The sequence below is a fragment of the Varanus komodoensis genome, unplaced genomic scaffold (genome assembly GCF_004798865.1).
Source record: "Varanus komodoensis strain SLA01 unplaced genomic scaffold, ASM479886v1 scaffold14_1, whole genome shotgun sequence".
NCBI lineage: Eukaryota > Metazoa > Chordata > Lepidosauria > Squamata > Varanidae > Varanus > Varanus komodoensis.
The window spans coordinates 4,766,609-4,794,022 of NW_025335438.1; positions in this window are offsets into that span (position 1 = coordinate 4,766,609).

Sequence of the window (27,414 nt, forward strand, 5' to 3'; positions counted from 1 at the left end):
CCAGCCACTGAAGCTGGTCCTGACTGTGGGCCCAAACACCTTGTAGATGCAATGCATATATCACTGACTGTTTGCCTGTACAGTGTCCCCTTCTACATACATTATATGTAAAAACAATCTGCAGACAGAACAACCTTGTGAAGCCCTGTGCATAGATATTCATCATAGGTCTGCTGCTCAGCAACAGTGATAGACCTGACTTCTGTTCAGTCAATTTCTGGTTGAAGTAATTCATTAGTGGTAGCTTGCTGCGTAGCTCCGCCCCAATGTCACACATGTCAATTAAATTCTCCCCCGAGCAATGGAATTTAGGGTTCCAGCAACTGTGAGGGGCTCAGTACACACAACTGGATGTGTAAAGGGCCCTTTTCTGCAGGTATTTTCACTATATGTGCACACACTAGAGGTGAAGCAGTGCATGGTACTTTGGGTACAGAGCTATTCAGCCTGGTTCTGTTCCACACTCACACGCAGCTTGAAATAGTTGTTATAATAAGTGAACAGGTCTTTCCTCTTCAGCTGCAGGTGGGGGCTAACACAACTGATTTCCATTCAAACAAAACTGAACTGAACTGAACCGAACCGAACTGAAATGAGGTGAAATGAGATGGCAGGATGGGGGAGGACAGGCTGGAGTGGGCCAAGCCAGGACAGGAGGGACCCGGATGGGATGGGATGGGACAGAAATCTGCAATCATAAAAACTAGATTTAAGAGAGAAAGGTTCTAACATAGCCTTCTCCATGCCTTCTCTAACATGCTAGTTGTCTACTCCAGGGGATATTGCTTTCTGAGAGTGGCAAGGGAAACATTCTGTTGTATGAGCCTTGAAGTCTGGATTGTTACAGCCCAGAAACCACATAAGTCAGCCAGGTTGGGGAAATCTTTGGACCACCAGTTATTGTGGGAGTCACATAATCATTAATCCTAGTCATTTCATGGGCATTGTTCAAGGGTTATAAGAATTGCAATCCAGCAACATTTGGAAGACCACCAGTTCTCTATCCCTGCTTCAGTTTGCAAATCAGTGTAATGCTTCTTTTGGAATCGGCAGGAAACTAGAATCATGCTGCTAGCATCTTATTTTTGTAAGAAAATATCCCATGCTTTTTAAGACTAGTTGGGAAATATATGCAGAGCCCTGTGAACAAGTGGTGGTGATTAAGCTTCTAAGGACAGAAGTAGCCCCCAGGAGATAGAGGGGGAGAGAGGATGACTCAGGTGCATAACATGAATCACAATTCCTCCCCCACCCTCCTCATGGATCCAGCAGCAATTTACAGCACACCCACACTGGCCAAGATGCATTTCATCAGCCAAGGTTTTGAAATGGAAAGTTTGTGCATGTGTGCAGCAGTGGTGGGGATCCATGTGGAAACTTTTCATTGTGGCCAAAGATCAGTGAAGTGTAATGGAGAGAGCACAAGCAGACACACACTGTGGAACAGTTTGTTCTTGCTTCCTGATGTTTTGCAGTGATGCATACATCCATTCTATTTTTTTTTAAACTCAGCATTGTTCACATGTGCAGTATGCATCTCTTATTGAGCCTAGTACCTACCCTATTGATTGTACACTACAGCTTCTTAATCCTGGGTATCTAACACAAACTGTTTCTGTGCATAGCCATCTTACACATGACTACTGAGGTCTTACGCATGACAACTGCCACATACCTGGCCTCAGCCCAGCTGAGGCCAACATCCTTTTTATTTTCAGGGCTGGCTCTGAGGAAATGCATGCTAGGTGAGGCAGTTGTGGTTCTCACTATTCCTGTACACTCCCTTGGGGCCCAGGGGCATTTTAGAGAAATGACGATGGCAGCTGTGACCACCTTGCCAGGCACTTCTCTTTTCAGAAGTAGGCTGAAGAAATGTCAGGCGGCTGTAACTGGGCCACTGCCGGTTCCTGTGGCTGCCCATCCTTGCTCCAGGCTGACCATTTCCTCACTTCCCAGTAAGGTTAGTTGTGGTGCTGTTACAGCAACAAATGTCTTGGTCAGATTTGTGTGATGCAACAAGCTGTGCTGTGGGATGTAATTGTGCAAATCCCCTGGCATGTGATTGGAGTGTGCACAGGGGGTAGAATAAGCTACTATGGGTTACTCTGCCCCCCATCACATGAATTTGGTTAATGGCTTCCCATCATCTTATCTCTCACTATAAATTCCACATTCCAAAGAATTCAATGGCAGCCAAGATGACAAAATGAATGGTTCTACTTGCTAACTGTGAGTGTTGCCTTGCAGACTCACACTAGTCACACTGAGCCTTTGAAGCACCCCACTATAAGTAAGGCTTTACAAATGAGAACTTTCCCTGGCCTCCTGCCTCCTTAGAAAATTTCCCAGTGAGCTACTCTTAGATGAAATAAATAAAACATGATGCTTCTCAAGTAAAGAAGCATTAGACCCAGTGGAACTTTGATTAGACACATTTCAGCATAACATGCTTTCAATAATAAGGAGTAAACAAGTCATCTTTGCAGGAGGGTGATTTGGAGGCAATCAGAAAGGTTAATGAAGATGCTCAGGTGTCAGCACTCTCTCTCCTTGATTCTGTGGCAAGTTGTGCATTTAATCAAAATGCAGGGGCTAATGTTCAAGTCAACTATGGGGAACACATCTGTTCCCCCAATAAATCAACCCCCAAATCCCTTAAAAATGCATTCAGAGACATTCACAGAACCCCCAAGGTGACAGTTCCTTTCCTTCCTTCTCTCACACTCCCATGAACTTTAAAGCTGTTCAGGTACATTGCCGGTTGTTATCTCCAGCAAGCAGATAGACCCTTCCAGGGCCAGCGTGACCTTGGGAAGGGTATTGTGTATAAAGCTAAGGAGGCACACTTCATGCTCTTTGCAGGGTTTGGTACTTCTCTTTAATAATTCATGAGATGTACTTAACTTGCAAGATTTTAATTATACCTTTATCAGTTCCCCATTTAAAATTCCAATATAGCAGAACACAGAGTGAGTAAACTCTATATTTTAAGCTCCAGTGTATCAAGGATAAACTCTTTGAAAATGGATTTTATGTCTTGGGTGCCTAAAGGACTCTGATATTTTAGATTTAGACACACACGGAGGCATGTGTATATAACACTCCTTTACATCATAAACTTGTTGAGAAATTATATGATCATGTTACTAGCTCTTCCCAAAAGAACTTCAGTGACCTTCCAAGGTCACCGTGGTTGAACTGAAAACAGTCTGATTCCAACTTCATGGCCTTTTCTGATTATTTCTGGATTAAGCACCCTGGTATTGTTAAAACACTGTGGGTTGTATCCAGGAACTGCTTCTTTGTTTACATAAGATGCTTCTTGCTGATTTTCATAGTTACCTTCTCAGACAAATGCACAAAAATGTCCATGGACACACACGCTCACACACACACACAATTGCTCCATTTGGCAGGATTTTCAGAGAGATCTGGCAATAGGGAATGATAGAGAATGATAGGAAATGGTAGGGGAATGATGAGTCAGGGAAGTCTGTTGCTGCTGACTCGGTTGCACGCACCAAAATCTGGACCCAACCCAAAAGGTTTTGTGGAACTGTAAGAACTAACAAATGTATTATTGTCTGTTATTGTTCATTAAGATGGATGGAAATTATCATCAGTTAGCTTCTGTACACATGGTAGCAGATAGTTCATATGCTAAGTACATGAGTAAAGGAGAGAGAAATGTTAGGTCTGAGATAAGAGAGGAATGAAGTGAAAGAAATAATAGATTCCAATAATAATTGGCTCACCTAGACCAGTATTGTACACCCTGACTAGAAACAGCATCCAGTGGTTTCAGATAGGGGTCTTTTCCTCCCCCACCAGGAGATGCCAAGGACTGAACCTGGGACCTTCTTCAAGCACTCTGCCACTGAGACTCCAGGTAATCTGGGGACTTCTAGAAATGTCCCACTGAACTGGACTGGAGTTGATTAGAAGTGTTCACATATAGAACGTTTTTGTGATTACTGAGATAAAGTATTTTTCCTTTATTTGTTTTGATCACATGATACCATTAGGATGATTGACTTTGGGAATCTTTCCAAAGGGATTTTTGTTATTGTTGTTGTTTACAAAAAAGGAGAGTTGCAAATGCAGCACAAGATTGCATTTCACGGGTGATTTTTCTTGCCTGTTGGTCTTCCTTTAGGGAAAAAAAGGAAAGAGAATAAATCTGAGGTCTTCTTTCTCTTTTCTGTCTTTCCTTTCCTTTTCGTCTTTCTTATTTGCTTGTACATATGCTACTGCTTTAATATTCTAGTTAAAGCAGTTAGTTTTCCTAAGTTACAATTACTCTTATTACTATTATTATTACATTTTGGGGAATGTTTTAGAGCCTCTTAATCATCATACTGCAGTAACATGCTTAATGTACTTGCCTGATGAACACATGCCCAGGAATGCATGGAGATCATGTATACATTGAATCTGCTTGTACAGTACTACAAATCATTTCTGCAATTACTTTTAACCTCAAGTATAGCAATCACACATACACAGATACTTCCAGTTCAGAATATAAAGCCTTTTCACATGAACATGTACCCATGAGACCTGCACATAATGACCCTCTGTTACTTTGGTGGATGAGGTTATCCATAGCCTGTGGTGTGAACTGGGTCCTGTGTAATCACAGAATGGGCTGTTGGCTGCAGGATTATCTTAGCTATAGTGTCACCTGAATATGTTATTCTGTTTAGGAACTGACAAATCTGTTGATTTCCAGTTTCTTCTGTTTCTTCTTTCTTCTCTTCTTAAGTCCCTTCTTGTCCCACATTGAGAATTTCTCCAATTTTTAACCTTGATTTGTCTAAGATTTGAATTTTTTTCAAGTTGCTATGAAAATTCAAAGATATTTTTGTGCACATTTTGCCAGCAACATAGCATGTCTTTTGCCTAATGCACATTTGCGAAGCATTCTCCCCACCATATGTATTTCTGAACATTATTTTCCATAAATACACATTCTGTAAACATTTTTATTAGAGAACGCCATTACAAAATTCAGAAAACTGCACATTTTGAAAGTTAATTGCACTTCAGTTCAGACAGTGATTTTAAAGAGCATAAATAGGTATGTTTTAATTAAAATGCACACTGAACAAATTTCTCTCCTTTTCTGCTGCTGGGAGAAAAAAGAAAAGTGTAGGAGAAACATGTAAATTGGCTTGAAGAGATGAAGCCTTTCACTTGAGAAATTCAACAGCACTTTATTTCTAGAAAAAACTCCCTCATCCTACTCTTGCGTTTGTCTGCCCCTCAGTCTTAGTATATTGAGGGTAGCCAGATGTTAGCCTCAGCAGCACTGTAGACTATCCAGACAGCACCCTCCTCACTCCCACCTCTTCCCTGAAATGACAGATTAAAAAAAGAATTAAAGGCAACTGGGCCTGGAAAATCCCCCCCTTTTTTTTCTGCTAGACTAGGCTTTCCTGTGAGGTTTCCATCAGTTTGTGGTTTGGGCCTGAACCAGAAATACAGTGAGAACTGCCTCTCTCATGATTTCTTAGCCAATGCAGAAAACTGCATGAAACAAACAGAACTAAAGAGAAACAAAAACAAATGAAGAAAGAAAAACATTATCCAGACATGGTTAGGGCTTAAGTTAGAGATTTAATTCAAATGATGGCCAAAGGTTTACACTTAACTTGTATTCTGTCAGGATCTCTAAGGTATCAAGTTGTAGTTATTCAACTGGTGGAAGCCAAATTTCAGAATGGGAAATTAAGAAGGGGAAATGGGCCATAGTTCATAAATGAACAGAAGTAATATGATGCACTCTACTTTATTGTATTCACTTTCTAGGGGAAAAAAGCCTGCTTAGGCTGGGCAAGGGGCCTGTTCCTACAGACGTATTTTTTGTTTTTTTAATTTGGTGCATGTGGAGGCTGAGCCTCAGGTTCACATGAACCTCAGCTGACCCCTGCACCTCTCCCTGGTCCACTTTCACTAGTGCAACAACAGGTTCCCTGAAGCTTATGTTCTGCCAGAAACTGTTGTCCATACATAGATTTAATGAGCTAGACAGAAACAAGGTTTAAGAAGATCCTGAATATAGTCAATAAAGCACTGGGTCAAAAGTTACTTTCTGTTGTAGAAGATGGACGGGTAGGGGTGAGGTTGTATGTTACTAGTCTCATGCTGAACAAGGTCTTTTTTTCCTTCTTTTGGTGTTTTTTTCCTGGTATGAAAAAGGCTACAGACTAAAGACCTTTAACTTTTACCCTGGGAAATATCTACTCCTACTGCCAATGAAGTGGACAGATGGTTAGGGCATGAGGAAGCTATAATTCTCCCCCAATCTCCTACTCTGGTCTCACATGTTGTTGTCAAATTTACAGAAAACTAGACAATGCTTACAAATTTCAGCCACCTGGCTTTAGCTTTTTTAATTTTAATGAACATTCCTGGGACGGAAAGAACCTTCAGTCTGCATAACCATAGGCCACTGAGACAAGTTTTTACCCCAAACATTTGGGCACAAATGAGAGTAAGTGCAAATCAACTTTTCTGAGTTTGAGTGCCAGAGAAGGAGAAAGGCTATCTTTCAAAAACAAATAAGCAAAACCAAATCCCATTGAGTGAAAGCATGCTTATGCTAATTGTAGCTTGATATGCCAAACTATTGTTATGCTGATTGTGCCCTGAGGCAGGAAACATTCAGTTGGAAATTACCTGTACTAGCTGACACCTGAAATCTATTGTTATCATGATTGTTAAACATGTATTCAAGGAAGGTACATTTGTATGGATTTTTTTTCATCCCAGAGGCAGTTTTGTGTCTGGGGTACCAAAGTAACCCCAGAAACACCAAACATTCAATTGTTGTTGCTGCTGCTGCTACTCTTCTGTTGGTTGAATATGAGATGAATTAACAGTTCAACAGATATCTCAGTTAAATCAGATTACTTGCTTCTAGGGACTGGAGTTGGCCAGTTCACATGACCCATCCAACCTTCTTACACAGTATGATTGGTGGCATTCAGTGGCACAGGCCACTTTCCTTATAATTACATCTTTTATACTCCAGCAATCAAGAAACCATTAAGTGAAGTTGGTAAGAAGTATGTATGTATTTATCATGAATTATACTCACCAGTGTTTGTATTATAGAAGCTAAAGGATTTCAACAGAGGTAATTAAACCTGTTCAAAGTAATGGAGCAATTTCATCTAAGCACATAATGTATGGCACACCATTTGTGTATTATTTAAAAGTCACAGATTTAATAAACCAAATTAATGTTCTGAATTAGTATAAAGCTAGTCAGTATATCATATGAAATGCATGCCCCATTAAACTGATGAGTCATATAGCTCTTAAGCTGCACAAACCCATTATAAGAAGGGTTAGCTGTGAGCATAAGCCAACTTGGAATTTGTTTGAATGTTGCCCATGGTTTTTTACCTCAACCACACATGATTGTCATTTATTTATTTTCATGTATTGTATTTTGCCTGCACGGAGCACTTCTGAGACATTGGAGACCAGCATGGAACAACTAAACACCATGTCTAGTCTTTCAACATGCATGTGGGCATGCATACAGACACCCTTTGTCAAAGAGGGAAAAACAAAAACAGAAACAATAACAACAACAAATACAAAAAACTGCTAAGTATCAAAATCTCCACCAACAGAACTGAAAGTACCACTAAGATTCCCTAGAGGTTGGGAAGCACATCTGACTTGTTTCCCAAGTTTGTCTATATTTATTTGTTGCTTCCTCTGATTTATTACAATGGATAGTGGGTAAATGCAGGGTGGGGGGAGGAATGAATAAAACAAAAAAAGGAATATCCTTAAAAACTGATCTTAAGTATAATTGACAAGGAACATTCTGGAAGCTCTATCACATTCAATTTTGGAGAAGCAAACAATCTTAATCTTCCTCTGGCAGAAAAAATGGTTCTGATGACTCGTTGGATTGCCTTTGTCACTAATTTCATCAGTTCTTCTGTTGAATAAACAATTGTGAAGTGTTTTGGTTTGGTTTTAGAGAATGAAGGACATGATGCCTTGTGTCATAAGAAACCAGTTCCAGGGTCCATGATGAATCTATTCCTGACCCTTGTAAGAGAATGGATGAGTGGAAACTATTCTCTGGAGAATGTTTGGTGGAACATTTGAGATGATAGACAGTTGGAGAATAAAACTGGCCCTTGTTCTTTGGTACTATATTATTTTTGGATAGATAGAACTTAAATCTCTGCTCTGAATTTACATGGATGATTATCCATGCGAGTAGGCACAATTGCCCACTAGCATCTAGCATTCTACCATATATTACAACCACATTGTTGTCTACAGTGCAACCGGTGAGAAATTATCCTCTCTGCAAAGATCAGGTCATAAATGATCCCCCCCCCTCACACACACACACACGCGCGCGCGCGCGCGCAAGAGCTAAAATATTGGGCTTTTAGGAGAATGAGAGAAAACACAGTGAAAGAGTCTGCTTTGATGTTGACATTTTTATTGTATATTCCTGAGATTATTTAGGCAGAGACCAAAACCTTAGCAGTCTAGAACTTTCATTCCAAGACCTTTGTGCTGAAATTTAACTCTGATAAACATACCTTGAGTGGGTAGGAAGGTAAAATCAGTACATAACTATTGACCACACCATTCAAGTGGGAGAGTACTTGATAGATGAAGCAGCTCAAACTTATGCCAAAGAAAAGCTGGGGGGCAGCTATTATATGTTTCCCCCTATTTGGAATCTGAGGAATGGGTAATTGTTTTTAACTGATGAAGTCATATATGAATTCTTCCTTGACAAACATGAAATAGACTTTGCACTTGTGGTTCAGCAGATGTACCAATCCCTTTTGACTTCTGCTTGTGTTTGCAACACAAATGCTACTACTGAAGCAATGTAAATCAAAGCAACATTTTCAGTTTTAATATGCAAAACACAGAGGGAGGGAGTGAATCAAAATGTCATAGTATATATATAAAACTCCTATGGTCCAAATTACGATAAGTCACTTTTAAAATATGGAACAAATGATTATCTTGACCAGATGTCCTACTGAATTTAACAGTTGTTTGCCATCATCCATCATCTTTATCGTTGCAACCTTTGTTCTAAGCAGTTTGTCAACATGCAGATACTCTTCCGGGACTGCCATGAAGTTTTCTCCCAATGGTTAAAGAGTGGCAAAGGCAGGCAAGATGTTTGACTTGATGCTAAGGACTATATAAATGTAACTATGAATATTATTTTCCTTAATTATATTGTGCACACAAAGAGCTTGTGCTGTGATATATTTTGTTATATCCATAAAAGGAATTGCTAGCTATCCACATATGACCAGCTATGAATGTAAGACTGCTTCAGTTCGCATTAAAATATTCAAACTTTTGATGCCCTTTCTGTGCAATTCACTTACACCCTACACAGTGCATCATATACTGGAGCCCTGATCCTGTCTGTACCATAGTGCACACGAAGAGCTGGTTCCAAGACTCAGAATCCCCTGGCAACATGCCTCCTAGTAGGCTATTTCTCCATCAGTGCCCTTGGTTGAGTTTACCTGCTATCACTGGGTAGCACAGCAGTACAGAGTGTGACTGTGTGTGACTATCTTTTAATTTTCCCACAGTGCTCCCAATATAGTAATGCTTGAGAGAATTGAAGGAAATAAAAATGGCACTTAACCCAGAAGCCCAGACTGGGTGTGAGGAATAATAAAAGGGTGGACAAAGGCAGACATTAGCTGTAACCCTCTGTCATAGCACTGGAAACACCACAGTGCTCAAGGATGTCAGAAATTGGCACTGACCTTGATCCTACTCACGCATTATGCATTGCTCTGGCAAATTCTGTTGTTACATAGAATTTGGTGTAGCATTTCAAGCTGTGAATTCTTTTGATGCTCTGTACTGTAGCCTGGTTTGCAGGGTCTTGCCATGGGTCAGATCTTTAGCAGGAGTCAGGGTAGGTCAGGCATTTTGAAGAAGAAAAAGATGAAGAGATTGGATGACTTTCTGTGATTGAATTTTATCCCTGAACTGTTAACTATTTTTGAAAGGACTGGATTTAGGATTATCTGAGACTTCTGTTCTATGAAAGATGGACACAACCAAAAGAATAATAGTAGTGTCTCAATTTCCACAGAAAAAAGAGATAACCCCAATTTATCCATTCTGCCAATTTGTGCTACTTCTTATTTATTAGATTTTATACCAGCCAATAGCTGACACTCTGCTTGATTCCATGTGATCCCAGCTAATAGCCAAAGTAGAAATCTCAAAAACATAGGAAAAAATACAGATTAGAGAGACCAAACTACAATACAGTAGTACTAACTTGATTCCTGTGTTTAAGGAAAGCTTCACTGAAAAAGTTCTTTATCAGAGTTTTCCAGACATGAGAAAATCACCATCATCATCAGTGGAAAAGAGTAAAGTGTTATCTTTGCTAAGTTTGCATAGCAGGTGTTAGGAAAAATGGACCTAGGAGGAGAACAGAATGACTGAAAGGGTAGCAAAAAAAGTCAGAGGGGAAAGGTAGGGATTGATTGTTTTCTTGTAATTATGAAATTGGTGGAAGGGACTAAGATGACAAACAGGCTATAAGTTACTACTGGTTTGGAATCATGGGCCAGATCCCTGGCTGGTCATTGCTTGGGTCACAACAACCTCTTACTGTGTGGCTCTAGCAATACAACAGTGGAACCACCTGCCTAGAGAGGATGTGGGCTCTCCCACACTAGAGACATTCAAGAAGAAACTGGACAGCCATCTGAGTGGGATGGTGTAAATGGTGTCCTGCAACAGCAGGGGGTTAAGACCCAATGACCTGCATGGTTCCTTCCAACTCTGCTTTTCTATGATTCTAGGAACACTACCCTTTTAAACAGCTTGAAACAGGACACTATTTAAGATGTTTTGTTTTGAAATCACTTCTCTGCAGTGCTGTAATGGAATAAGCACCACTTGAATACCATCTATCTTCCAGGAGTCCTTCTTCTCGTTTCCTTAGAAAGTGAATAAGCAGGTCATGATCCTTTTAAATAACATTGGCTTCAAAGGCTGCAATAGTTAAGTTCATGAAAATCCAGAGGGTCCCGGTTACTCTAGCAGAGAGACAATATGGTCCATGGTATGGCACCTCTCATCTTCTTCCAGTCTAGCCAGCATGAGTAAGCTCTGCACATTTCAGCAGTGACTGCTGAACCTTTGCAGACAGCCTGGGGTTGGTGCTCTACCTCTCCTTTCTGTGAATAATAAAAAGAAGTCTTTTCTTGAGCAATTCGTCCAGGTTGGAAAAAGAGCATATGAGGATGGACTTGGCGTGAGCCCTTGACAGAGATGGATTGTGACTCCTCCAGGCTGCTGTGAGCCTATTAATTAAATGGTAAAAGATTTTCCCATGAAAGCTAGTAAAAACACTGCAGCCACTTCCAAAGCAACAAAGAAATAAACACCATGGACAGTGAAATGCTTTTAGCTAGCACATGTGAAAGTACTTATCAAAAGGAAATGAAAATGTATCATTTGATGCCATTTTGTATGCCTCATCTATGGCTTCGCTGGCAATCTGATGTCAGAAAACACACCATCACAAAAGGGTTATGATAATGGCAAAGTAACATAGACTTGATGCAAGCCAGAACATCTGTGCTGCATGTGTTGAAACAGCATTGTTGGTGGGAAACTAGAAAGCCAAAAATGTTTGCATCATAGACCTTAGTAAGAAAATCACAGCCCTGCTGCTTATAATGCTGTGTTCACTTGATAATACACAAATATTGCTTTAAGAACAATTTGTCCTGCCTGATATTGCTAGACAATTGTATGCTGAGATCTGGTTTAATGCAAGGATGGGCAACACATGGTCCATGGATTGTTTATAACCTCCCTGGCCCTTGGTTGCAACCTCTGCCATGTCTTGCCACTCTCAAATATGTTGTACCTCTGACAGAACATTTGGTGGTTTGCTGCTGGATTTTGATGGCATCCCACCACAGCTTCCACCACCAAATTTGGCAGTGTGTGGCACTGGTGCAGGTCCCATATGTGTCCTCAGAGGTGTAATTGGCCACCAGAATTCCTGAAGTTGCCACCCCTTGCCTAATGTAAAAGCTTATATAGTTCACTATATTATTGTATTTGATGGTTTCAAATCTTGCTTTGTGAACTGCTTAGAGAACTTTGGCAATAGGGCAGTGGAGAAATATAAGAAAAAAATAAAATGAAAGAAATTTAAAGACATGATCAGTAGCAATAAATTTCACTTATCTGATGCTTTAAGCATCACTTAGATATTACTAGGATACTATGATTGCAACTTTTCTGCAACTGGATCCTGCATTGTTTTAGGATAACTAGGATAACAGGGAATCTTTGGGATCTTATAGAAACTTACCACAGTCAGTGGCCTAGATCTGGTAAACGAATACTAAAATCCACTTCTACATGACTAAAGATACTTCATGTAGACTAGTTATCTAGCTATTCTTGAAGACAAGAGGAGTTGAACCCCGCTTCTTGAAATGTACCGGACAAACCCATTTAGTTGTGAAGATAATTGACTGTGTGGATCTGGGTTTCGTTGACCATTTGTGGAGTGGATAATTCGAATTTGAAGGAAAAGTGCTTCTGAATAGGTTTGTTTAAAGAGATTTTTGCCCCTTGATGTTTCCTGAAACTTTATTTTGTTAGGTCTGATTGCCACTGATGTCACAATTTGTAGAATGTGGCAGATGAGCAAGCACTATGGAAAATAATATCTTGTGCAAAACATCACCTCAAATCTCTTTATGGCACATTTGTTATAAATTATAAAGCCAAGAGTATTTATTACTTTGGGCATATCATGAGAAGGTGAAACTCACTAGAGAAGACAATGATGCTAAGCTAGGGAAAGTTGGAAACAGAAGAAGAGGAAGACCAAATAGGAGATGGAATGACTCCATAAAGGAGGCCATAGCCTTGAGTTTACAAGAGCTGAGCAGAGATGTCAAGAAAAGTACATTTGGAAGCGGGGGGGGGGGGGCTTTCATTCATAGCATCATCATAAGCGGGAGATGACTTGACAGCACACAATAACAAACATAACAGTATGTCCTGAGTTATGTATTTTTTTCTAATTGAATGTTTTGGTTCCACACTGAAGTGGACATTTCACATTCTGGAAATTTGTCATGGAAGAAGACTATCCAGCGGAAACATGCTCGGCATACAAGAACATTAAATTCCACAAATTGCCCTTGTAATCTGATACTGTAAATCTCATAATAGGATAGAACGATGTTTTTTCCTGTTCTTATAAATCTTTTTAATAGTTGATTTAAAATTTAACTTTTATCTGCATCTTTTGTTGTATAATTTTAGCTACATTTTACATTTTTATACATGTTTTATAGAGTTTTATAGATTGTTTTGCTCTTTTTATTTGCAGATTCTATTGTGCAATTTTATGTTTACTAAATGTTTATAGTACCTTATAAATCTTGTTATTATTTTAGTGTTACTTGTACATAGGTTCTGCAGATTCTCCTGGTCTCTCATTGTTCTTTGGTCTTTATTTCTCAGGAAATTACTTTTGTATAACCTTTGAATCCACTCTTGCCTATTTGGATGGCATGAGAATGTATTTTTCACCAGACTCACTGGAGCTCTATAGACCAGCAAAGAGAAATGGTAGTATCAAGAGAAATCACTGGGTTTTCCTGGGAAGCAGGGCCAAACCTATGCTTGTATGAGAACTGGGCCCTCTTTTTCATAAGACAGCCTTCAAAGGTACCAAGGTTAATCACCCCAGAGACTGCTGAGGAGAACCAGACAGTTTCAAGTTACATGGGACACCTGGTTGAGCACTCTGGGATAGGAGGGGGAAGATAAAACATTTGATTGATTGATTGATTGATTGATTGATTTATATCCTGCCTTTTTCCTACAAAGGGCTCAAGGCAGCTTACATCTCCTCCTCCATCATATCCCCACAACAACAACCCTATGAGGTAGGTTGGGCTGAGAGTCTGTGACTGGCCCAAAGTCACCCAGTTGGCTCCATGGCTGAGCAGGGACTAGAACCCAGATCGTCTGAGTCCCAGTCCCATGCTCTTACACCACACTGACTCTCCAGTTCAGTCCAGTTGTGCAGCATCAGGTGAAAAGGGCAAGCCAACTGAGAAGTGTCACTGTGAAAGTGTAGACGGCTCCTTCTGGTCTAGAAGAGAAGAAAGGTATTCATTTCCCATAATTAAGGCACATTTCCCTAATGGCCAGTATTCTAACTTTGCTTGCTTTTTTTGTTGTTGACTTCCACAAAGCCTGACTTTCGTATCAACAACCCAGTCTGGCTGGCCAGCTTTAATGCATTAAGGACTGAATTACAAAGCCTTTTATCCTGATCTGCTAGGAAGGACTTTAGGGTGGGGGGTCGGGGGGGGGGGACTGTCATATGGCAGTTTGGTGACTGCTATATAAAGCACAATGTTTGACCCTCTAAGCCAACAGTTAACCAGCCACGTGTGGCTGTTAAGCCTCCTAGTTCTGCTCCCGGCCCTAGACTGCAAAAAGCTGGTAGTCTGTCACATACCTGGCAGAGTACAAGAAATGGCTGGTGGGCATTTGAATTGGCAGTGCTATTCCAATGTAAAGAAAAAGTTGTCTTTAATCCCCGAAGTTCTTCTGAAAAGTGAACAGCTCAGGCCAGGGATCAGAACATAGTTTGGTTCCAGATAGAACAAGGGTGTAGAACCTAGGTCAACTGACTCTTCCTTTTCCCCAGCTAGTGACCCTTTGACAGTTTCCTGACTTCATTTTAAAAGGTTGAAATGTCTCTCATAAATCTAGTTACTGACAGTGAGACCTTTATGCTAAATTATGCTGCTGTGTATTTCCACATGTTTTCCCTTTGGCCATGGCCCTTTTGCCTCCAGCCTTCCCTACTGGAGAAATGCACCTCCTGAGAACTTCTCCTAAATGGAATTCTGCCCTTAGTCAGAAAGACACTCAGTACCCCTGGGATATAAGTTACCCTTCTTTTTTTGCTCTGTATTTGATCCATTTGGTTTGAAAGTGTTGCAGTTTATTATATTTATTGTATTGTAAACTGCACTGAGCACTCCTTGAGTGATATGGGAGAGGATACAGAAATATTTAAAATATATAAACTGGAGGGTTTTGTGATATCCATATTGAGTTTTGAAAGGTAAACCAGTATCTGGCCATTTACAGCTAAATTGCTTGAGAAACAATGTACATATTGTGAAACTAATGTGTAGAGGCCACAACCTAGAAGGACATTATGAGTATTTAAGCCCCATTGCTTTTCATTGCTCCTAAGTGTGCATTACAGTACATGGGATTGTGGCCAGAGGTAATAATAGAAGTAGCCAATTTCGGAAGCTGTAGATATCATAAAATTGCTGCATGGGAACATTTGCCAATTTGTCCACCACTCTAAAAAGAATGAGGAGGAGGAGGAGGAGGAGGAGGAGGGTAGGAGGTGGAATGCTTTTCAGAGTTCACACATGGAGTTCACACAGAGTTCACACATCCAGATATCCTTGGATGACCACCTTGCCACTCCATATTCTAATCCCAAAAGGTCAGCATCATGCCAAATGATTATTTGCCTGTTTACTCTTAATGCACCAATAGCTAACTGCATTTTGTAGGATCTTAGGACTCCTCTTTGTGAGAAAGAATAGTGCATCATAGAAACATAGAAACAGAGCTAGTCAGAAGGGGCCCCCTGGTTCCATCCTGTCTGACCTCCGGCACCAGCCGGCTCCACTCACAACATGCCCACCATGTGCATCCTCATAGCCCAGTTCCCTGAGTTTTGTCACAAGTCCCAAACTCCATGTAAAAACTAGAAAACTGGTATAGTGAGAGAATATTATTTTGTAGGCCCTTTCCTCTTGTGCTGATTTTTCACCTAAACTGCCTTTCCAAAAATATCGCTATAATTTTTGTTGCAAAACAAAAAGCAGATCGGAGGATATGATTTTAATGAAAATGAATAAATTCCATGAGTAATAGAAATAAAACAGGTATTAAGAACGTAACATCTCCTTCCACGGATGCACATGCACACGCACACGCACATGCCGGGTGAGTCATTTATGGGCAATTTGCCATCTCCATAAAAAATAAAGAACAAGTGATTGACCATGACACATAGTTTGAGCCTGAAATAATGCATCGCTGAACCTATTGACAATAACTTTGGATAACTGAGATAAAGTTTGCTCTGACTTAATCAAAACACTTATTAGAGAAGAGCTATTTATTTATTTATAGTTTAATTTTCAGTCTGACTTTCCACCAAAAAAGGGCACACATCTGTAAAGTACAGATTCAAAACAAATCCTAATTAAAACACAACATAGAAACAAATGCATTAAAATACTACAATAAAACAAATAAACAGCACCTGGACAATTAGGAAAGTCCTTCAGCAACAGACTGGTTTATATGCCAAAGACCTGCCTCAATAAAAATGCATTTTGCCTACTAGTGGAAGAACAGCAAACACAGAGAGAGCATTTCTAAGCAGAAAATTCCTTTGAGTTCCAATTAATGTTCCCTCTCCCGAAAACACACATTTTGGATCAACTTATATCTTGGAACAGATTACATGTGTCAGCTTTCAGATCACACTTGCTTTGATCCATAGGCAATAAAATGTGTAACACCTGTCCTCTGGAAGCAGTGACTCCATGAAACAGTTCCAGTGGCTCCAACCAACTCTCTGTATCCTAGATTCTTAGCAAGGAATAACTTTTCACTGATCATCAGAAATCAGCAGCAGATGATGTCAGCCTTAGGTCCTGTCAGCCACAGACCAGTTTTTACTGTAATATCTAAAATGACAGGTTGATATTAAATGTAGATCCAAAAATAACAATCTTTCTGTCATAGGCACAAATACCCACTGAGAAACATTTTAAATGAAAACTTTACATGATTGAGAACATTCAATGAACAGGGGGGAAAAAATCTCAAATGGTACGATCTGTTCTCTCCATTTCCTTCTCATTTGTGTCATGGTATTTGCATTTAATTAAAAGTGGCTATTCATTAGCTCAGTTTCCTCCTCATTTCCTGAATCATCCCATATCGTTAGGATCCCATGTGCATCATCACTTCTTATCACTAGACAAAAAGAAGAAGGAGAGAAAAAGCAGCTTGGGGAGGATAAATATGAACTGAAATATAACTGGAGCAGGGAAAGATTAACCAATCTTTTTCTATCTGCCCCCTTTCCACCCTGACTTACACCCTGACCAAGCTGATTTTGGCTTATTTTTTCAAAATGCACACGCAAAGAGAAAAAAACATCCATAAAGTCCTCTGAAATATATTTAGAACCTTATTAGATCAATTGGCAAGACTGCCTGGTACCAAAAGCCATTTTTATTGCTGCTACTTTGGGTGTAATCCTGCCATTATGGAATTTAAGGAGGATTTGCACACTGACTGCAGCAGAGTCACAATTTCAGTCTGGTAGTTCCTTCAGCCTAAGCAAAGGATAGAAATACATTTAGCATGCCTCATCAGAGATGGGTGAGCTACTTTTTGCAAGCCTTTGACTGACTGACTGATTGATTGACTTGATTTTCAAATAATAACAGACTGCTTGTCATTTTTTAAAAATAAAATTCTGAAGTAGTTTGCAGCAAATTAAAAAGGCACACTGTTATAAGAACACAATGACATTTAGACCAACTAATGTTTGCGGAAAGCCAGGGTAAACAAATGAGGATGCAATCCTATGCATGTTTAAACAGAAAAACAGTCTTACAACTCCTAGCATCCCTCCAGCCAGCCATATGCTTGAGGCATTTTGGGAATTATAGGAATTTTTTCCTGTCCAAATATGCTTGGAACTGCACCCTATATTTTAATAATTGTTAAAACATTTTAAAATTATTTTAATTTTTTAATACTTGTTGAAAGCACATGATTATCAGTTTCTGACTAAGAAACTCAACTGCAACAACATCATCACCAACAGCAGCAACTAGAAAGAACTTGCATCATTTTTAAGTAACTCTCAGCACTGGGAAAGGAGCTACTTCTCTGGTCCTTCTTGTTCCCAAATAACCTCACATCCCCTTTTCCATGATTTAGCTGGCACTAGCATGAAAAAGCAGTAGCCTCTGAGAAGGCGAAAATGAAACCGAATCCCTCAGTCACCCCAGGGCCACCTTCCCTATGTAGCTCAGTGGCAATGTAGAAGAAACAGAGAGTAACAAACTTCTATCATCCCCTGCATTTGCTGCCATCACTAATTCTTAGGCAAGTAAAGGAAGTGGTAGGATTCAGCCTGCTCAGACCTATAACCTGGGACTTCCCAACAGTTTTCCATACCTCCTGTCTCCTGAACAGTCCCCCCACTCCAATCAAAGCTGGACCTTGGGGCCAAAGTCCAGGGCAGGGCAGTACACCCCTCCCCCACGCACACACATAAACACACACAGTGACCACCCAGAGAGTTACAAGTACAGAATCAGACTCCATGTTATTCCTGAGGTCATAGTGGTGCTCGGATTTAAGTGAACTGAGAATGCAAGCTGCATCTGCTTATTATTTAAGTGGGATGGGGGGTGGAGGATTGGCAGGCAATTCTGTTGCCATTGTTCTAATATATCAAGACTGCCAAAGCAGCTGTGAAGCAGTATGTGTGGGGTGAGAAACATTATTTGTGTGCTTGGCAACTGAAAAAAATATGCATGTTTGTCTAAAACAAGAGCTGAAATTCACAATAAGTCTACAGTCCAAAGCTACCTAACTGCTGAGGATCTTCTGGAAGTAGCCATGATATCCACAGGACTAGAGGTCTCCACACCGGTCAGCTGGGTTCCTAGCTTGCTTCCAGACCCCTCACTCCTGTCACAATGAAAGCAGCAGATGAGTTGGAGTTCCCTGACAGAGTTTCAGGCCACCACTGAAGTGCCTGGTTAGCTACACATTGAGGAGGATGCAGAAGCACATGCAAGCACTCACTCAGGTAGAGGTGCGGCTTCCTGCTCCTCCATAAGCCCTCAGTCTGAACTGCATCATTGCTGAAATCAAAGTTCTCTTAGAGCTCCAAACTTCAGCGGAAATCATGACTGAACTGGGGAAATGGTCAGGAAGGTGATGGTGGATTGAAGGGTAATGAGAACTTGTGCTAAGAATCCTTCTCTTTCTTGGATTTTAATCTAGGTCTAACAGGAATTTGGGGGTTTGAAATCTTGTCTTTCCTTTCAGGTGGGCTTGTACAAGCCCACGGAGTTCTTTTCCAAGCTGGCTCCGTACAACTTTACTTACAATATCTCAGTAATACTTCCAGAAACAGTGTAATACAAATCTGTAGTTTATTATCCCCATATTTCAAATGAGGGTCTAAGGCTGAGCACTAGTAAGTTCACTGGCAAGGCAAAAGTTATACTAAGTTCTTTCTATATAAAAAACATGACAATTTCCTCCCATAATACAAATTGACATTAAAAGGATTGCACTGCCTCTTAAGACTTGTATTTGGATTAAGAAAAGACAGACACAGTGGACTCAAGAGAAAATTTGTTTGTTTGTTTGTTTGTTTGTTTGTTTGTTTAAACCATTTCTATGGCACCCCATTCGCAAAAAGCCTCGGGGCGGCTTACAACATTAATAAATAAACATAAACAAACAGTTATATAATTAGACTTAAAAAACACGGAAACATCTCGGCATGTACATAAAAACCCAATAAATACAGTTCATAAATTAACAATTAAAATAACTTTTAAATAAAAAGGCTGAAAAACAAATAACAACGGAGCCAGGCAGACCTCTCTGGGGAGCGCATTCCATAGGGCTTTATAGGTGATAACCTATAAAGGGCTTTATAGGTGATAACCAACACCATAGGGCTTTATAGGTGATAACCAACACCTTGAATTGGGCCCGGACTTCAATGGGGAGCCAGAGAAGCTGACGGAGAACTGGGGTTATATGAGAACAACACCCAGTCTCCGTCAGCAACCTGGCAGCTCTATTTTGCACCAATTGAAGTATCCGGACTGTCTTGAAGGGCAGCCCCACGTAGAGGGCATTACAGAAATCTAATTGGGAAGTTACCAGTGCATGTGTCACCATCGCCAGGCAATCGTTCTACAGGTAGGGACGCAGCTGATGGATCAGCCGAAGCTGAAAGAAAGTGCTCCTCGCCACCACCGTCACCTGAGCATCTAATGACAGCTCAGGGTCGAGGAGCACTCCCAAGCTGCGAACCTTGTCCCTAAGAGGGAGTGCAACCCCATTCAGGACAAGGTCCAGGTCCCCCACCCCGAAGCCCAGACCACCTACCAACAGGACCTCCATCTTGTCTGGATTGAGCTTCAGTTTATTGGCCCTCACCAGCCCATTACCTCGGCCAGGCTCCGGTTCAGCACAGCCACTGCCTCACCTGGATTAGTTGAAAATGAGAGGTAGAGCTGGGTATCATCAGCGTACTGATGCTTCCACAGCCCACACCTCCTACTGACCTCTCCCAGCGGTTTCAGGTAGATGTTGAATAGCAAGGGGGACAAAATGGACCCCTGCAAAACTCCATGGCATAACTGCCATGGGACAGAGCTATAGTCCCCCAGCACCACCTTCTGGAGTCGGCCATTGAGATAGGAGCAGAACCACTGCAGAGCAGTGCCCCCAACCCCCAATCCCGCTAGCCTATTCAGAAGTTTACCATGGTCAATGGTATCGAAAGCTGCTGAGAGGTCCAGGAGAACCAACAGGGACGCACTCCCCCTGTCTCTCTCCCTGCACAGGACATCATACAGGGTGACCAAGGCAGATTCAGTACCGTACCCGGGTCTGAAGCCGGACTGCAATGGGTCCAGATAATCAGTTTCATCCAAGAGTGCTAAAAACTGGCAAAAGCAGCTGTAAGCTTGTGTTAATTAGGGATGATGTGGGTTTAAGATTTGACCCATCTTGCATTTGAATTCTAGGATTTTCAGGAGACAAAAACTTATCAGTTCAAATATTTTTGAAATATAATTATGATTAAGATGGATGGATCCAGGATCTGCCTTCCATGCATGGGGAAACCCCACTTATGAAAAGAGCCTCATGTTTTTGGTATATGTCCCCTTTTCACCCTGCCTGCCACAGCACACACCATACAACAAGGTCTTCATGCAACAACAACCTCTCTACAGAACTTTCAGGAGGATGGAGGGACTTCCCTGTGGAGGAGAAGGTAGGAAAGTCTGCTTCCACCAGCCCAACCTCATGCACCTAAATGTAAATCCCATGCTAAATATTTAGAATCCCACCATATCCAAATTGCCAGTGAATTTGTAGCAAGGCAAATTTGTAGCAAGGCAAACGAAGGCAAAGCTGGCAAACAAGGGTTCTGAATGAGTCTAAAGAACAGCATTAGATTTCTGAATGGAGACTTGTGACCTAGCAACAGAAAACTATTTTCCCTTCAAAGAGGTTGTCTGCCTTGTAAGCCAATCCTTGCCATTTGGGTTGTTTAAAAAAGAAACTTGAAGTGGAGAAATTCAATTCAAGGAAAGGGGGAAGAATCCTTAAGGTGCATGCATTGCTTTTTGCTAAAATACATTTACACACATACAAAACGAAACGAAACAAAACAAAACAAACTAAGCTTTTTAGATTGGTGCATGACCAGAAATGATTTCAAAGTATCCATTTGATCAGGTTGTATTTCATTCAACTTTTGAGACAGATTTTTTGCACAGCTTCTGGTATTTGTCTTCATGATATCTCTAACGAACACCAAAGTGACAGAACTGAAGTGATTCTTCTTTGTTAGGATTGTATCACTATCATGGGATTTTGAAGCAGGCCAAGAAGCTTATTCACATTTAATTGATCTGATCAATGATTCAGTTTTACCACTTACTTTAATGGGTGGAACACTTATATTTGCTGGCGTATTTGTACAGTAGATTGTAATCAAGGCAGTACATATGGAGATGTTGCCACTGGCACGCATTGAGGCAGCCACCAGGTAGAAAAGAATTTATTTCTAGATTGACTTTGGGCTAGATCCCATCTACCACTGTGGATCGTACCTCATCAAAATGTTCTCTCTTCAAGATACCCTCTCAGGCGTGGTCTTTTAATATTTGACCTGTATATATTTGTGAGTGCCTAAGCTTGTTGATTTAATTGTACAGGATCACAAACTTTCTTCAGCATTCTCCATATAGGTATCTATATGGGAGCCTTGATAATCTGCAAATTCAGTTAACGTAGATCAATTAATAAGTTAACAAGAATTATATACAATAAAATTGATTTGCAATTACTACAAAAATAAGTTGCAGTTACAAGGCATCCTTGTATATTCTTCCAATGCATATACTCTACAGTTAGTCCTCTTCCCAGCATATTATATGGAGGGAGTTTTATAATGCAGTCCCACTCACGCAGTAGTACTGCCCTCTGTGCATGACCAAGTATGGTATGGCATATTCATGTTGATCTTGGAAGAGTCAATAATGGACACTGCCGGTTCTGAGAACATCATGGGATGAGATTTCCATTTGGCCCTTTCTAATTCTGTGACTCTGCACTTAATAAAGGAAGATTATTTCTCCACAGTCATCTTCAAGTGTCCATCAGAGGGGTTAGCTGTATATGCATGGAAGGACCTGTGGATGTGTGTACCACAGTCCCTAAGTCTATAAACATTTTTATCTGAATATGATTACAGAACCCCACACAAGATCGTAAGAACTATGCTGGAACAAACCAGAGGTCCATCAAGTCCAATATTCTGTTCACAGTAACAGCACCATCCTGCTCAACAGCAATCATTGTACGTAGGCACACTGCCTGAGAATGGAGATAGCGTATAGCCATCAAAACTAATAACCACTGATAGCCTTCTCTCTCTTCCATGAGTTTGTCCAACCGCCTTTCAAAGATATCCAGACTGGTGGCTGACACTCCTTCCTGCGGCAGTGAATTTCATAGTGGGCCTATGCGCCATGTAAAGAAGTACTTCCCTTTATCTGTCTTGAACCTTCCACCTATCTATCAGCTTCATGAGATGACCCCAGATTCTAGGACTATGTGAGAGGGAAAAAAATCTCCCTCATCACTTTCTTTACATCATGCATAATTCTGTACAACTCTGTCATGTCTTTCCTTACTCTCTACCCCGCACCCCTTCAGCTGAAGAATAGCAGCTGCTCTAGCTGTTTCTCACATGGAGTTGATTCAAACCCTTTATCATTTCAGTGCTTTTTTCTGCAGTTTTTACAACTCTGCAATATCCTTTTTAGGTGCAGCAAGCAGAACACCATATTCTAAGTGCAGTCTCATCACACTTAAGTTTATATAAAGGTAGTATAATATCGGCATTTTATTTTATTTTCAATTACTTTCCTAATAATATCTAACATGAAGTTTGCCTTTTTCACAACAGCCGTACACTGGGTCAATATCTCCATTCACTGCTAGCTTAGATTCTATCAATGTATATTTGAAGTTGGATTTTATTTTATTTTTGTCCCAGTGACCTTCACTTCACACTTGCCTATGCTAAACCACATTTGCCATTTTCTCCCAGGTTGGAGAGGGACTTTATCAAAAGCATTTTGGAAGGCTAAGAAAGCAATGTTAATTGAATCACCTTGTTGATGGACATTCTCAAAGAACTCTAAAAGTTTAGTAAAAGTTTTCAGAAGCCATGTTGCTTCTTCTATATGCTTACTAATGCTCTCTTTAATAATGCTTTCAACTGATTTACTCAGGTGAGATATTAAGCTAACTCTTCTGTAATGCCCCAGGTTCATATTTGAGTTCTTTAAGAACTCTAGGAACTCTGGGCCTAGCAATTTATTAACTTTTAATTTGTCAGTAAGGCTGACAATTTTCAGGCTTGCATTATCAACCTTAGTTCCTCAGTCTCATTTCCTGAATACATAATGTTCAGGAACAGGACTATCTCCTGTATGTTCCAAAGTTATGGAAGATGAAAAGGATTCATTCAGTTTCTCTGCAATCTACTTATACCTCCTTTAACTCCATTAACATCCAGTGGTCCAACTGCCTCTCCTAACTTGTGGTATGCATCTGAGATTCTGTTACAGTAAATTAATCTCCAACAATTTTGAAGTGATTTCACTCTCTTGACCATCTCCCCACATCCCACTCAACTTCCTTTTCACCAGTTAGCTCATTTAAGAGACGTCTCTTTTGAAGTCAAATGTGACTTTGCAAAACCTCTTTGTCAATCTTCTACTGTAATGTATATTAAATCTGATAGCACTGTTGTCCCAGTTTCCAATTGTTTCAGTGACATTTACATCTTATACCAGGTCCTGCACAACCCCACCTACAAATAAATCCAAGAATAAATCCAAGATTTCCATCTATTTTAAGGCACAATTGTTTAGGGCATTAAGAAATTTAACAGCTTTGTCAGAACAGGAAAATGCATTTAACTAGTCATTGTAAAGATAATTGAAGTCACCCATTATTACATTGCCTGCTTTTGAGGCCTCCCAGATTTCACTTTCCATTTCAAGATCACTCTGAGCATTCTGCTTAGTGGGACAATAGTGTGTTCCTAGGATTGAATTTGTTTTGAAGATAATTATTGGCCCTCATGGCACTCCTATGGAGGGATATGAATATTTTAGATGTCCACACAAACCCTGATAAGCCAAAGTTTCCAGTAACAACACTACCCTTGCAGATGTTCCTCATCAACACAGGGAAGCTGGAATGGATGGTTCCCCACACTTTCAGATAATCCTTCTTCAACTAACACCTGTAGAGGCCTCAGGTTTCAATATGCAGGGATGTTCTTCCATGGAGGTACACCTAATCTTGAGATCACCTGCTAGCATTTTCAAATGTTACTTGGGAACCTCTACTGTGAAATTCCATTTGTTCTGTAGCTCTTCTTCCTAAGTCTCAGCTATGGATGGGAAAATCTATCTCTTTTTGGTCTTGTCACTTCGGTGTATTTCTGCATAACTGCATTTCTGCATTAAACTGCAGGGGGGGACTCAAAATATGTTTTGCAATGATATTTTTTCTCAAAATACATTTCAGTGTGCATTGGAAAATGTCTTGGGGTAGTAAAATGTCCCCACAAACATGTGTTTATTTTTTACCAGTTCTGAATGAAGATTAAACCCCCAGTGCAGAGCTGCGGTGAAACATTAGAAGTTTCATATTCCATTTTTGTCTGAGAGGTATGGATCGTGTAATTTCATAAAATTTACAGATCTATTTCTTCCCTCATCCCTAGCCTCTACAATGTGTGCTGTTTCTTCCCAACCATAAATGCCAAGGGTGAGAATACAGTTATTTTAAAAAATGAGAAATGAAACAGTTTGGGGTACACGGAGGTGGAATATGATTGTAACTCCTGAACTATAAGGTTAATGACCTCTAGCAGTGTCTTTTTATCTACAGCAGTTTCATCATAAAACGTTTCCTTCACACTCAGCCATTTGTTGAAATTAACTTCTGAACCCTTTGATATTCCATTACATCCCACGCAGACATTTGTTGGCAGCTGAAAGTTCTTAGACACACTAGAGGACTAAACCCCACAGGAGTTTTTACACCTTGGTTGGAGCTGTCCCTGTTTGCCAAGCAACACATCAATTTCCTCTTCTGTGACAATACGTTTAACCTGTGTTTTTTCACAGTAGGCTTTAAAATAAGCAATTAGAAGACACAGTGTTTTCTTCGGGTTGATGTATTATGTACTAAGACACAATTGACCTTCAAGGCATGAAGAGAATCAGGGAAAACAGCAACTATTGTTAAGCCCCTCAAGCCCTGGGAGATAAAGTAAAAGCACCAAATACTTGTAAACTATAACTTTACTTTACGATCCTGAATATGCTTGTTTGAAACAGAACAGCTGAAAGCAGGCAGTTTATGATCTATCCATACTAAGTCTAAAAAATTACAGTATTTTTATGACAAAGCTTCAGCATACAGATTTACGTCCAAGACTTTTCATGCCTGCATAGATTATGTAGTTTGTATCAGTTTGAAACAGTGTTTTCCCTTTCTGCTTCTCCCTGGAGCTCATTTTTATTGACATGTGGGCAACTTGTGGAAATTCACAGATAGTAATATGAGCCTTAAAAAATAAAAATGTACAAATTTCTTGGTAGGCAGCTTGCCAAAAAAATTCATGTCTGTATGAATGCCAAATCATCACTCAAGGTTATTGGAAGAAGCTCTTATTTCTTTGGAGAAGAGAATTTCAAAAACTCCCATATTTTAGTGCTATAGTAAACATATCTAAGATAAAAGAGATTGCCACAAACCATTTATTTAACCTGGAAGCCATTGGCCTTTTTCTCCCTACTCTTGTCAGGGCATTAATGCAGTGGTTCTCACAGCTGCAAAGGAACGTTTGTCTGCTTGGAGAAGAGTCCAGAGCTCCACGGCAGAGAAGGAGTTTTGCGTGAATCATGAGATCCTTCTTTTAATACATGATCTATCCTGCTAAAAGAATCTGTTCCTGGAAAAAGTGTGCTGGTTAAAGCTGAAGGTGCTGGGTTAGAAAAGAAGATTATTTGACCTGAAATAGGCCAGCTTCCTATGTTCCTTTCCATGCTTATGGTATTAGCTGCATCAGGTGCATGCATAGAAGGAAGGAAAGACAATCTTTGCTTCTCTATGATGTCATATCTACTCTCCAATGGAAGGTTCTCAACAAACAGCAAAATGAAGTTGCAACCAGCAATATGCTCTGGTTGATGCTACCAAATCAATGGCAGAGTTGTACTTTGTGAAAATAATGACAAAAGGATATTTTAGGAAATCATTTTTAAGAATGTTGCTGAGATCATTTCAAGGGGGTGGGGGAAGAGAATGAGGAGAATACTCAACTCCAAATGAAACATGTGAAGTGGCCTTCAGCTTTCAAGCTTACTTTATTGTATTGAATGGAAATGAAAAGCAGGCATGCATTTTGAAAAGGTTTGCTCACCCCAAAAAGTACAATAGCCTTTTGAGCAGTTATGTATGTATGTTGGGTTGGGGAGCTTATGTTTTTGTATTCTCTAACCCTCATTCAGTGCTCTTTTCTTAGTTTTTCCTTTGTTGGTACTTCATTTGGTGTTATGGTGGAGCCTCTTTGTAGCCCATATTGGCAGTTGCTTTAGCCCACTTTCAAACTCGTCTCCTTCTTCCTTGTAAGATAGTATCTGCTGTAGTTTGCTGCTTCTTTTGAGCAGTTTTCATGAAGGGCCAAGCAAATACCTTTCCCTTGATATATTCAAAGCTTGTTGAGAATTGCTTTCCAAGTCCTTGTAGTTCTCCTTTCGTGTTGGGGTCAAAGCTGTTTTTTACCCCACTATTTTGAACGAAATGATGGGGTTGAGGTTCTCAGTGGGAAACTTTGGGGACCACATCCCAGCAACTGGTAGTGCTACAAGTGGGGGTGGATTGGGC